The sequence below is a fragment of the Heterodontus francisci genome, chromosome 6 (assembly GCF_036365525.1).
Source record: "Heterodontus francisci isolate sHetFra1 chromosome 6, sHetFra1.hap1, whole genome shotgun sequence".
NCBI classification, from domain to species: domain Eukaryota; kingdom Metazoa; phylum Chordata; class Chondrichthyes; order Heterodontiformes; family Heterodontidae; genus Heterodontus; species Heterodontus francisci.
The window spans coordinates 10,251,036-10,263,032 of record NC_090376.1 but is presented as its reverse complement, the minus strand read 5'-3'; the positions used below and the strand labels follow the sequence as shown (position 1 = coordinate 10,263,032).

At 43.1% G+C, this 11,997-nt stretch overlaps 1 non-coding gene across 1 annotated transcript; it reads right to left on the bottom strand.

Annotated features, from left to right (window-relative positions):
* Positions 1-9,860: 9,860 nt before the first annotated feature.
* Positions 9,861-9,932, bottom strand: trnap-agg (transfer RNA proline (anticodon AGG)). Its single transcript has one exon. It is a non-coding gene; the product is annotated as a tRNA-Pro (tRNA).
* Positions 9,933-11,997: the final 2,065 nt, after the last annotated feature.

The following is an 11,997-nucleotide window of genomic DNA, read 5'->3' as shown; positions in this document are numbered from 1 at the left end:
GAAGACCCTATCCTAAGGGGTGTGACCGCCTCCTGGTACAAAATGTCCAGGTAACTTTCTCCCTCCCTGATGTGTCGCAGTGTCTGCAGCTCGGACTCCAGTTCAATGACTCTGAGCCGAAGCTCTTCGAGCCTCAAACACTTACTACAGACGTGTTTGCCCTGGATCACACTGGTATCCAGGAGCTCCCACATGCTGCAGCCGTGACACATCACCTGTCCTGCCATCCTTAATGTGTTTTGATTAACTACTTCATTATTTTATTCCACTTTTAAAAATATATTTTATTAAGCTTACTACTAGTTCCTTTACTATTTTAAACGTTAGCATTAAAATGGACCTTAATCACTGAACAGATACTCACCAAACAGGTAGCTTCTTTCCAAACCAATCACCTACCTGCTTGCCTGTGATGTTTGATGCTATGTTTGATTTAAATTAAATGCTTACCTGTATACTCACCCCAGCAGCTGTCTGTTTCCCTGCTCTCACTGTTGATTGTAATGTCACTTTTTGATTTTTTTTCCTGCTCTGCTCCTGCCCTCTCTGTCGGCACATTTTTTAAACCTCTGCTCCTGCCATGCTCCTCTCTGTCTCCAGGCTTTTGGCATGCTCTTTAAACCTCTGCTCCCCTCTCTCTGACCTTTTGGAAACCGTTTCTCCTCATCTACAGGTGGTGAGCTACCTCCTTCAATACAGCTGATTGGCTTGTTAGGCCACTGACGGGTCAACCACATTGCTGTGGGTCCAGCGCCAGACACAGTAAGGAACGCAGATTACCTTCCCTGAAGGGCATTTAGGAACCAAATGGGATTTTGCAACAATCTGATAGCTTCATGGCCACCAGTACAGATACTATCTTTTTAATTCCAGACTTATTTAAAATCCCCCAGGTGCTGTGGTGGGGTTTGAACTCATGTCTTAGCATAATTACCCTAGCCTCTGAATTACTAGCACAGTAACAATAACCACTTTGCTACTCTACTCTTACCCTTGCTTGAAGTTCAATTGCCCCCCTCTCCAGTTTGTGAAATGCATTAGGATGTTTCTTTGAAGAAGGAACTTGAATTGATGTTCAGCAAATTATCATGTTCTCCCAAAATGTGTCTCAACTAATGCATCAATTTTAAGTTTAGTTGCTATTAGTGAGACAGACGTGGCAGCCATTTTGTATGAGGCCTCACATAGGTCCCAACAAACATCAGTTGAGAGAATTGACCAGGTAATTTGCTTTTGGTGGCAATGGTTGAGGGAGGAATGGAGCCTGGGAGAATCATGGAATTATGCAGCACAAACGAAGGCCAGTCAGCCCATCCTGGCTCTTTGAAGCAGCTATCCAATTAGTCGCACTCACCTGCCCTTTCCCCAATGTTTTCCTTTTCAGTTATTTATCCAATTCTCCTTTGAAAGTTACTATGGAATCTGATTCCACCACCCTTTCACACAGTGCGATCCAGATCAGAACAACTCACTGTGTAAAAATGATTCTCCTCATCTCCTTTTCTAGTCCTTTTATCTTAAATCTGTGTCCACTAGTTCTCAACCCTCCTGCCAGTGGAAACAGTTTCTCCTTATCTACTCTATAAAAAACCCTTCATAATTTTGAACACCTCTATTAAATCTCCCTTTAACCTTCACTGCTGTAAGGGGAACAATCCATGATTGTCTAGCCTCTCCACATACTCCCAGCTCTTCTTCAACTAGTGCTATGGATTGGATGATGTCCATCTAGCTAAGCAAATGGGATCTTGGTTTAACATCTTATCTAAATAATACACTGAGAACCAGTCTACATATATGAAGTTCAGAGGGGAAGTGAAAAAAGAAATAAGAGCAGCAAAGAGAGAGTATGAGAAGAGACTGGCAGCTAATATAAAAGAAAATCCAAAATTCTTCTGTAAAGGTATATAAATAGTAAAAGGGTAGTAAAAGAAGCAATGGACTGATTAGGGTCCAAAAAAGAAATTTATGCTTGGGGGCACAGCTAAAGCACGAAATGAATACTTTGCATCTGTCTTTACTAAGGAAGAAGATGCTGCCAAAGTCATAGTGAAAGAGGAAGCAGCTGAGACATTGGATGGGCAAAAAATTGATTAAGAGGAGATATCATAAAGACTGTTTGCATTTAAAGTTGATAAGTCACCAGGACCAGATCAGTTGCATCCAAGGACACAGAGGGAAGTAAGAGTGGAAATTGTAGAGGCACTGATCATAATCTTTCAACCTTCCTTAGATTCAGGTGTGGTGCCAGAGAACTGGAGAATTGTAAATGTTGCACTTTTGTTCAAAAAAGAGTAAGGACAAGCCCAGCAACTACAAGTCAGTCAGTTTAACCTCGGTGATGGGAAAAGTTTTAGAAACAATAATGCAGGACAAAATTAACAGTCATGGACAAATGTGGATTAGTTAAGGAATCCAGCACGGATTTGTTAAGGGCAAATCATGTTTAACTAACTTTACTGAGTTTTTTGATGAGGTGACAGAGAGGGTTGATGAGGGTAATGCTGTTGATGTGGTGTACATGGACTTCCAAAAGGCATTTGATTAAATGCCACATAACAAGCTTGTCAGCAAACCTAAAGCCCAAGGAATTAAAGGGATAGTGGCAGCATGGATACAAAGTTGGCTGAGGGACAGGAAACAGAGAGTAGTGGTGAACGTTTTGTTTTTGGAAAGGAGGAAGATATATAATGGGGTTCCCCAGAGGTCGGTATTAGGACCACTGCTTTTCTTGATATACATATACTTGGGTGTAGGAGCACAATTTCAAAATTTGCGAATGACACAAAACTTGGAAGTATTGTGAACTTTGAGGATGGTGATAGACTTCAAGAGGATATAGACAGGCTGGTGGAATGGGTGGACACATGAAATTTAATGCTAAGATGAGTGAAGTGATACATTTTGGTAAGAAGAACAAGGAGAGGCAATATAAAATAAAGGTTACAATTCTAAAGGAGGTGCAGGAGCAGAGGGACCTTGAGTATATATGCATAAATCAATGAAGGAGGCAGGGCAGGTTGAGAAAGTGGTTAATAAAGCATAAGGGATCCCAGGCTTTATAAATAGAGACATAGAGTACAAAAGCAAGAAAGTCGTGGTTAAACTTTATAAAACACTGGTTTGACCTCAACTGTCCAATTATGGGCACCACCCTTTAGGAAGGATGTGAAGGCTTCAGAGAGAGTGCAGAAAAGGTTTACGAGAATGGTTCCAGGGACGAGGGGCTTCAGTTACCTGGATAGACTGGAGAAGCTGGGGCTGTTCTCCTTAGAAAAGAGAAGTCTGAGAGGAGATTTGATAGAGGTGTTCAAAATCACAAGGGGTCTGGGCAGAGTAGACAGGGAGAAACTGTTTGCAGGGTCAAGACCCAGAGGGCACCAATTTAAGGTGATTGGCAAAGGAAGCAAAGGCGACATGAGGGAAAAACCTTTTTACACAGTGAGTGTTTAGGATATGGAGTGTGGTGGTTCAATCGTGGCTTTCAAAAGGGAATTGGATAATTATCGGAAGAGAAAATATTTACAGGGCTATGGGGAAAAGGCAGGAGAGTGGGACAAGCTAAGTTGCTCTTGCAGAGAGCTAGTATGGACACAATGGGCTGAGTGACCTCCTTCTGTGTTTTAACCATTTTATGATTCTATGATTGTATAAATGCAGCGCTCCCTTAGTAATGTATTGAAGTATTGGCTTGCACTGTGTGGTCAGGTCATGGAGTTAAACCTGAACTCACTAACTCAGAGGAGATTACTACATAAGGTGCAACTTCTTGTTGTGTGCTAGTGCTCGTCTGATAACACTACTGTGAAGCACTCTGGGACGTTTTACTACGTTAAAGGTGCTATATAAATACAAGTTTATAAAGGTCTATAAAATTAGGAGAGCTTTAAAATTATAAAGATGTTTGACGGTCTAAATGTAAAAAAGATGTTTGCATTTGTGGGGAGTCCAAAACCAAATGTTGTTAACATATGATTAATAAATCCAATAAGGAATTCAGAAGAAACTTCTTTACCCAGAGAGTAGTGAGAATGAGGAACTCGTGAGCACATGGAGTAGTTGAGGTGCACGGAGTTGCATTTAAGAGGAAGCTGGATAAACATATGAGGGAGAAAGGAATAGAAGGATATGTTGATCGGGAGAGATGAAGTAAACAGGGTGGGAGGAGGCTCGTGTGGAGCATAAATACCGACGTGGAGACTCCTGTTGGGCTGAATTGACCTGTATCTATGCTATAAACTCAATGTAATTTTATGTAAGTTGTTAAATGCAGCACTGTCAACTTGAACAAAATCAACAACAACAACTTGCATTTACATAGCATCTTTAACATAGTAAAAATCCCAAGGCGCTTCACAGAAGCGTTATCAAACAAAATTTGACATATTAGGTTGCAGGCAGCTGAGTTTTGGATGACATCACGTTTAGAGAGGGTAGAATGTGGAAGACCGGCCTAGAGTGTGTTGAAATAGTCAAGTCTCGGGGTAAAAAAGGGCAGGGATGAGGGTTTTAGCAGCAATGACCTGTGCCAGCGCAGAGTCGGGTGATGATGTTATGGAGGAGGAAATAGACAGTCTTGGCGATGGAGTGCTGAGTGGCCGGAACCTCATCTCAAGGTCAAATACCAGCACTGCAAGGAAACCGAGGTTATGAACAGTCTGGTTCAGACTCAGACACTTGCCAAGGTGAAGAATGGAGTTGGTGGCTAGGGAACAGGGTTGGTGGCGGGGAGTGAAGACAATGGCTTTGGTCTTCCCAATATTTAGTTGGAGGAAATTTCTGCTCATCCAGTACTGGATGGTGGTCAAGCAGTTTGACAAATCAGAGACAATGGATGCTAGCATTCACGTCCAAGAAACCTCAGAACTATCGCAATGGAGTTGTAATGTAAACATTGAGAGTGCAACGGGGCCAAGAATGAAAGTGACAGTACAATTAGTATATCATTTGGTTTCCCACTGCTATCATGTGTTTTACTCTAAATAACCAGATAATGATAAAAGACGTCCCACCATGTAATCGTTACACTTTTTTTATATTTGAAAATCAGGTGATGACAATAAACATAAAGACATTTTTATCAAAGACTTTATCTCTTTGTATGTCCAAACTTTTTTTCTTAAAGGGGAATCATGTTACCATCCAGTGTGTCATTGTCATCGGTGCTTCACCTGTGAGCAGAGCTGTGACTCTCTCTATCCACAGATTGTGCCGGCCTATTCTACTGGAGCACTTTTGATTTCATTTTGAGTGATTTTTATTCTATACAATTAAAATCTTGTAGCAATACAATGACTTGCGTTTATATAAGCATGTTTAACATGGGAGCTTGCTGCGTGCAAATTGGCAATCGCATTTCCTACTGACTAATCTTATTGGCTACCCTAATATCATGAAACATGGTATATAACAACAACTTGCAATTATGTGACGCTTTTAACACAGTAAACCATCACAAGATGCTTCACAGGAGCATTAGCAGACAAAATTTGACACCGAGCCAACTAATGAGATAGCAGGACAGGTGGAAGCAGGTTTTAGGGAGCATCTTAAAGGAGGAGAAAACAGTAGAGAGGCAGAGAGGTTTAGGGAGGGAATTCCAGAGTCTAGGGATTAGCAGGCACAGCCGCCAATGGTGGAGCGAAAGAAGTGATGGATGCACAAGGGCCAGAATCAGATGAGTGGAGAGATCACGGAGGGTTGTAGGGCTGGAAGAGGTTACAGAGATAGGAAGGAGCGACTCCGTGGAGGGATCTGAATGCACAGAGGAGAATTTTAAATTTGAGGCATTGCTGGACTGGGAGATAATGTATGTCAAGAGCACAGGGCTGAACATGAATCGTTACAAGTTAGGATACAGTCAACAAATTATTCAAAGATGAACCAAGCATTCACAGTCTGCATTCCTCTCTCAGCTAAGAGAAAAATTAATTGGCCGTGCAACTAATTGTATTTTTTGGGATCTTGCTCTGCAAAAAATGGCTATGTTTGTCTAATAAGAACGCTGATTGCATTTCTAAAGTAGTTCATTGTATGTGAATTGTTGCGACATGATTCTGATAGAGTTGCAAAGCAGGAGAACCTTACGTTTTTACACCACCTGCCATAACATCAGGACATCCAAGAACACCTTACCAACACTGAAGAACATTTGAAGCTGCAATGTAGGAAATTAAAAATTTAAATTTAAAGTTCTCATCCTTGTTTTCAAATCCCTCCATGTCCTTTCCCCTCCTCATCTCTGTAACCTCCTCCAGCCCTACAACCCTCTAAGATATCTACACTCTTCCAATTCCAGCCCATTGATTATCTCCGATTTTCATCACTCCACCATTGGCGGCCAAGCCTTCAACTACCTCAACCCTAAGTTCTGGGATTCCCTCCGTAAACCTTTCCACCTCTGACTCCTCCTTCAAAACACTTCTTAAAACCTGTCTCTTTTACCAATCATTTGATCACCTGTTCTAATGTCTAAGGTCGAGATATCATGAAGTTGCTAATATATATCATAGATTATTGAAGGATTTGATTGGGTGGACGTGTGGGTTAGTCCAAAACTAAGAGCTATAAATATAAGAGAGTCACTAATAAATTTCTTTACCCAGGGATTGGTGAGAATGTGGAACTCACTACTACATGGGGTAGATGAGGTGAATAACATATTTATGGGAAAGCTAGATAAACATATGAGGAAGAAAGGAATAGAAGGTTATGCTGCTAGGGTTAGGTGAAGAGGAGTGGGAGGAGGCTTTATAGGATCACAGGAACAAGTGCAGGCCGTTTAGTTCCAGCCTGTTCCACCATTCAATGAAATCATGACTGAACTGCAATCTGACTCCATATACCTGGCTTCGCCCCTTTACCCTTAATACCTTTGGATAACAAAAATCTATCAATTTCAGATCATTTACAATTGACACAGCAATAGTTACCATTTGTGGAAGAGAGTTCCAAACTTCTACCACCCTTTGTGTGTAAAAGTGTTTCTTAATTTCACTTCTGAAAGGCCTGGCTCTATTTTCTAGACTATTGCCCCTAGTCCTAAACTCCCCAACCAGCTTAAATAGTTTCTAGCTGCCCTATCTGTTCTCTTAATATCTTCTGTAAACAGCATTTGAGCTAAATGGCCAATCTGATGTAATTCTAAGTAAATGCAAGCTCTGTTTTCTCTTTGAGTTTCTTTTCACTTCCTGTTCCCAGTTGCCATGCTCCTGGTTCATAAACAGTCTCAGCAACCAGAAAGTAGGTAAGCAATTTACATTCAAGGAATACCTCAGGATAAAGATCTGTGACAGCCTGTTCTCAATGGCAATTCTAATGTTCAGGCCAATGCACTGTAACTGACTCACTGACCTCAGAAACTGAGCCGCTTTTGTTTTACAGCCCGGGTCTTGGGGAGAGTGAACTAACTGCGCAGCTGCCCCACATTTAGTTGTGGATGGTGCAGCTGGAAGCTCCCTGAAAACTGCCTGCAGAGTGGGATAGACTTACACACCCGAGCAGACCGGCCGAGATATTTGATTTGACCAACCTGCCCATGTATTATTTTTATTTGTTCATGGGATGTGAGCGTTGCTGGCAAAGCCGGCATTTATTGCCCATCCCTAATTGCCCTTGAGAAGGCGGTGGTGAGCTGCCTTATTGAAGCGCTGCAGTCCATGTGGTGTAGGTACACCTACAGTGCTGTTAGTTCCAGGATTTTAACCCAATGACCTTGAAGGAACGGCGATATAGTTCTAAGTCAGGATGGTGTGTGGCTTGGAAGGGAACTTGCAGCTGGTGGTGTTCCCATGTGCCTCCTGCCTTTTTCTGGGTGATAGAGGTTGAAGGTTTGAGCATGTGCTGATGATCCGCTATTAGATTTTAATTGTCAGCTATTGCTCAGTGGGTAGCACTCTCACTGCTGGGTCAGGAAGTGGTGGGCTTTCCCCTTGCTCCATGGATTTCAGCATGTAACTCAGGCTGACACTCTCTCTGATAGTGCAGCACTTCCTCAGTTCTGGTTGTCAAAGGTACCGTCATTCAGATGAGACATTAAACAGGCTGCACTTTGACCAAGCTTTTGGTCACCCCTATCGCATGTCTCAGTGTCAATTTTACCCACCATGAAGCACCTTGGGAAGTTTTCTACATTAAAGATGCTTTATAAATGCAAGTTGTTGTTTTGAAATGATCTGGAATGGCCTGAGGGCAGGATAACATAGAACCATAAAAGAAACGTACAAAGATTTACGGCATGTAAAGGAAGAGGCCATTTGGTTCAATGTGTCCATGCTGGCTGAAAAAGATCCAGCCTAATCCCAAATTCCAGTTATTGATCTGTAGCTCCAGCACTTTGAGAGCACATCCAAGTGTTTTTTTTTTGTTATGAGGGTTTCTGCCTCGATCACCCTTTCAGACAGTGAGTTCCAGACTTCCACCAACCTCTGGATGAAAATAAATACTCCTCAACTCTCCTTTAATCTTTCCACCAATTCCTTTTGGGCCTCCTTATCTCGAGAGACAATGGATACGCGCCTGGAGGTGGTCAGTGGTTTGTGAAGCAGCGCCTGGAGTGGCTATAAAGGCCAATTCTGGAGTGACAGGCTCTTCCACAGGTGCTGCAGAGAAATTTGTTTGTTGGGGCTGTTGCACAGTTGGCTCTCCCCTTGCGCCTCTGTCTTTTTTCCTGCCAACTACTAAGTCTCTTCGACTCGCCACAATTTAGCCCTGTCTTTATGGCTGCCCGCCAGCTCTGGCGAATGCTGGCAACTGACTCCCACGACTTGTGATCAATGTCACACGATTTCATGTCGCGTTTGCAGACGTCTTTATAACGGAGACATGGACGGCCGGTGGGTCTGATACCAGTGGCGAGCTCGCTGTACAATGTGTCTTTGGGGATCCTGCCATCTTCCATGCGGCTCACGTGGCCAAGCCATCTCAAGCGCCGCTGACTCAGTAGTGTGTATAAGCTGGGGATGTTGGCCGCTTCAAGGACTTCTGTGTTGGAGATATAGTCCTGCCACCTGATGCCAAGTATTCTCCGAAGGCAGCGAAGATGGAATGAATTGAGACGTCGCTCTTGGCTGGCATACGTTGTCCAGGCCTCGCTGCCGTAGAGCAAGGTACTGAGGACACAGGCCTGATACACTCGGACTTTTGTGTTCCGTGTCAGTGCGCCATTTTCCCACACTCTCTTTCCACCAATTACTTTCAATCAATGCCCCCTAATTAATGGCCTCCGTGCTGAGGGAGATAGGTCCTTCCTATCCATCCTATCGAAGCCCTTCATAATTTTCTACACTTGTTTTTCTTTTTCTGTAAGGCTCTATACAGATAATTTAAAAAAACCCATTGAATTCCTTTTCAATGCAATCTGTTAATTACTCTTTCGTTCCCCTTCTCTCCATTGACCCCCGCCCCACCTTTGCTTCTTGCTAGCTCACACTTTATCTCACTGGCAAAGACTAAGACAACAGAGTAACTCAAAGCAAATTAAGAGAGTAACCAAAGCACAGATGAATGGGCCGGTAGATGAGAAACAAAAGCTGGGAAGTCCCGGGGGCCCAGTCGTAGTTTTGTTACTGTATCACTGTTGTCCTGGATACAGTGTAACAATATACAGCAGCAATGTATCGAATCACCGCTCAGGCCCAGATTACACCCAATTTTCATCATTGATTCGCTATAAAATTCTAAAGCTTTGCAACCAAGAGCTCCTAACTTCAAATCCGACCAGGAGCCTTTTACTTTTCAAATTACCGTCAGTGTTTTATGTCAATAAAACAATGTCATTAAATGAAAAGGCTTTTTTTTTAAATTACAGTTTCTTCAATACAGACTAAATTATATATATTTTTTGTAAGCGTTAAAAGCCAGGGCTCGTCCGGGATTTGAACCCGGGACCTCTCGCACCCTAAGCGAGAATCATACCCCTAGACCAACGAGCCAACTGATACAGTATTTTACAGAGAAACTGACAAGAGGTAGGAGGGAGGGACCGGAATAACTGGACTGGAGGGAATGAGGGAGGGTGGTTAGCTCCGCTTACAGAGGAAATAAAGTGAGCAAAAGATTCAACGTACGCAGAGAAAGATTAAACACAAGCAGGGAAAGAATGTTTTAATAATTTGCACAAACGGCGAAGAATCAAATTAAATGGAAACTTAAGATGAAACATGTCAACAATTAAAACCTATCCTGTCGGTTCCCCGTACTCGATTCAATCCCTCCTCCAAACGGCAGAATCACCACCCTCAATAGCACGAAACATTTAGTTTGAAATATCATACTGACATGCATATAGATCAACCCAGCATACAGACCACCCCCCACTAGATAGACCACCCCCCATTATAGAAACCATTCCAGCCTATACACATAGACCACCACAGCGTATTGACCATTGTAGCATATAGACCCTCTTGGATATAGACCACAACAGCATAGAGACCACCCCACAGCATGTAGACAAGCCCGTAATGTAGACCACCCCGACCTACACAGACAAACCACACTAATGTATAGATCACCCCAGCATATAAACCCTCCTGTATATAAGTCACGCCAGTATATAGACCACCCCACTTATAGACCACTCCAGCATAGTGGACCACCCCAGCATATAGAACATCCCAGCTTATAGCCCATTCCAGCAAATACACACAAACCATGCCACTATATACCTTAGCACCGCAGCCTCACAGCTCCAGCGACCTGGGTTCAATTCTGGGTACTGCCTGTGTGGAGTTTGCAAGTTCTCCCTGTGTGGGTTTCCTCCGGGTGCTCCGGTTTCCTCCCACATGCCAAAAGACTTGCTGGTTGATAGGTTAATTGGCCATTATAAATTGCCCCTAGTATAGGTAGGTGGTAGGGAAATATAGGGACAGGTGGGGATGTGGTAGAAATATGGAATTAGTGTAGGATTAGTATAAATGGGTGGTTGATGGTCGGCACAGACTCGGTGGGCCGAAGGGCCTGTTTCAGTGCTGTATCTCTAAACTAAACTAAACATAAACCCTCTTGTATATAGACCACCCAACCTATAGACCACTCCAGTATATAGCTCATCACAGTATATAGACCATCCCAGCATATAGGCCAAACCAGCATAATAGACCACCCCAGCAGATAGACTGCCCCAGCATACAGACCACCCCCACCCCAATATATAGATCACTCCAGTATATAGATCACTGCAGTATATAGACCACCCCAGGATACAGACATTGGCTTCAGTCTTCCCAATGCATAATTAGATTAAATTTTGATTCATCCTAGACTGGATGTCGGACAAGCAGTTTGACAAAATAGAGACAGTGGAGGGGGTTATTAGAGGTGGTGGTAAGGGGAGTGCTATAATTGATGAAAAGCAGCACCTTTCACAATGGCCCAAAGCCTGGGTCAGGGAAAGTCTATGAGTTCATGTCCCATCCAGAGACTTGAGGACAAAATCTAGGCTGATACTCCAGTGCAACATTGAGGGAGTGCTGCAATGTTGGAGGTGCTATCTTTTTGATGAGATGATAAACCAAGGCCCTCTCTGTCCTCTCAGGTGGATGCACTATGTCAAAGAAGAGCAGGGGATTTCTCCTCAATGTCCTGGCCAACATTGCTAAAACAGATGATCTGGTCATTAGCACATTGCAATTCATGGGAGCTTGATGTGCACAAATTGGCTGTCACGTTTCCTACCTGATTACACTTCAAAAGTATTTCATTGGCTGGAAAGCGCTTTGGAGCATCCTGAGTTGTGAAAGTGGGTTTATAAGTGTTCTTTCTGTAAATGTTCCTTAACTTTAAAAGGAGAATGCTTCATAGCCAATGTTGTAAGGAAGCAAGGTCTCCCAAACAGCAATGATGGTGGTTGAGCACACCTCTCCCTGGTTTTCATGAATAACGCCACTGTCTTCTATATTCACCTGAGAGGCGGTGGACTGGGCCTCAGTTTAACATCCAGCTGAAAGACACCTGCCTCAGAGTGTCAGCAAAGATTACACGCTCAAATCTTTGGAA